Source organism: Phyllostomus hastatus, unplaced genomic scaffold, assembly GCF_019186645.2.
Source record: "Phyllostomus hastatus isolate PE091 unplaced genomic scaffold, TTU_PhHast_1.1 phas_scaffold_39, whole genome shotgun sequence".
Lineage (NCBI taxonomy): Eukaryota > Metazoa > Chordata > Mammalia > Chiroptera > Phyllostomidae > Phyllostomus > Phyllostomus hastatus.
The window spans coordinates 23389044-23391398 of record NW_025334028.1 but is presented as its reverse complement, the minus strand read 5'-3'; the positions used below and the strand labels follow the sequence as shown (position 1 = coordinate 23391398).

Here is a 2355-nt window from a genome sequence, read left to right as displayed (position 1 = left end):
ACCCCATGGGCAGTTGGATGTAAGTTTTGCAGATGGCCTGTGTTTTCCAACACATTTTGTGGAATTGGGCATTTAAGACTGCAGTTTCTTCACTGACCATTTTCCCTGCAAACTCTTGGCCTTTGTGTTTTCTCTTGCTCTGGTTCTATGCTTTGGACAAGATAAGATGACTAATGTCTCCTGGTTTGCTGACAACTCCTAGGAAGTATGTATGCCTATCAAAATGCTGTAGACCACTGGATGTTCACTATGAGGATGATACTACCTGGCAAAGTTGAACAATTTTCTTATAAACTACTGGTGAGGAGTGCTCCAGAGTAGGTACCGACCAACCTTCTTCAGCACTCAAGGATCTTGTCTGAATTTCTTGGAATAAAAATTATATTCATGAAGTTGCTAGTCTTATTGGGGTGCACAGACAAGTAAATTTTTCTTCATCTTATCAGCCCGCCCTCTTTTACCTCGCACTGTCTCAGAAGTGTAATCAGGATGACTCTCATCATCACCATGGTGATGTACTTCCCTGCACAGCTACAGGGCCCAAAACCAAATGGCTGGAAGTACCTGTAAGGAACATTCTTTGCAAAGTTTTCAAGAGTAAATTCATTAGTCTTGGGGAGAAACTTGAATCAATGCATTCTTTCAATATTCAGGATAATGTTAGTCCCCTTCTTCACTGGGTAACTGTTGATGATAACACCCTGTAAAGCTTTGTGCATGACAGGCTGATACCACATGCTCTCATAGTAAGATGTTCCAGCACTTTTAATTTTGGAATATCATCCTTCCTTATGTCTTTTTCACCACCAGCAGTCTTGGTTTGCTTCACTATTATCCCTTGAAAGTTAGGGCACCTTGCGATGAAAAATAACATGAGGAACACAGGAAAAGGCATGATGTCTGGCCCTGTGATCAGCATTTCCAAGATGCACTGGTTCACATTCTCTCTTGTCAGGTCACCACATTTCTCAGCAAAAATCAGCTCAGTGGCAAAATCCATACAGTCTTTCAGTTTGTCTGCTGTGAAAATCCTGTCTTTTTTCTTTTATCAGAATTTCCATGGCATCTTTCAAATCCTTGACAATCTCATCTTGCTTTTTATATAGCCCAGAAATCTTAAAAGAGATGTCAGCTTTGAGAAGGAGAACTTGCCATGCATCAAAACAAATCCTGGATTTTAACTACGGTGTCATTTTTGTTTAAGGCGATACCCAGGAAGAGCACGTTAGAGGCATCCAGCATGATGCACTTGTATGAGAGTGGGCACATCAACAGTGTCCAACTCATTTCTGACCTCCTCCAACCTGTCCAGGTGTCTTACGATAGACTCAGCAGAAATTGTCATCATGTGCACAAAGTTGGGGCCAGACAAAGCATTTATCAAGAAACGTCAAACAACTTACCGGAGGTCTGGACTATTGTTAAATATGATGTCATTCTCATGCATGCTGATGCACTGCAACCCATGTTTACTGCCAAATCAGGAGATGTAGTGATTGTGCTTCGTTATGTGGAACATACTTGAAAACTTGCTGATAATGAGCATTTCTCTCCACATATCCAAGCTCTCCTGATTTCTCTGTACATCTGTTGTAGTAGTTGCCGGCACTGCCAATCCCCATCCACAAGAAACTGAAGTGGGAAATAAAGGGCCCAATTCCCATAAAACAGACAGTATGTTGGGTTGAGGACTGAGGATGTGCCTTCATAATTCCAAACCAAAAGAAAAAAGCCAGCAAGAAGCAGGATTGACATGGTGGCAGCAGGCACAGCTTTAGGCATTATGCTGGTGATTTTATATTGCATTGGGTTCAGCATCTCTAAAACCATACTGTGTTCCTTGATCTTAAGGGAAGCAAGTTAAGTCCTGTTCTTTCGTATTTTCCGTTACTTTTATCTTTTTTGTGCTGAATTCTGAGATAATTCCTTGATTGACTCTCCCAGCTCTTCAACTGATTTTTATTGGGTTTTTCAGTTCTTCCATTTACATTTTTATTTCAAAAATCAAAATGTTAATGCCTATTATCTGTTAATTTTTCATGTATACAATATCTGCTGGTATCTCTGAGGCTATTAATTTGGCATATTCTATAGTCCCATTTTGATTGATTAGCACATCTCTTTCCTTAGGTATAAACTCTTCTGTTTGCTTATAGTTTGTGACTCCCTTCTGTGGTGTTGGCATCAACCGAATGTTTGGTCTTAATTATGTGCTTATTTTTGTAACTGAACTTCCTCTTTAGTCAGCTGGCTGCTTCTGTTTTCTCTTCTTTTGGAGGAGGATGAGAAGAGGTAGGGTATCTTGCTGCAGGTTATACTTCAGCCTGTTTCCAGAAGAGTGAGGAGGAGTGGAAC

General features: G+C 40.5%; 1 pseudogene; it reads right to left on the bottom strand.

Moving 5' to 3' along the window:
- Nucleotides 1-338: 338 nt before the first annotated feature.
- LOC123806919 lies at nucleotides 339-1830 on the bottom strand (annotated as a pseudogene).
- Nucleotides 1831-2355: the final 525 nt, after the last annotated feature.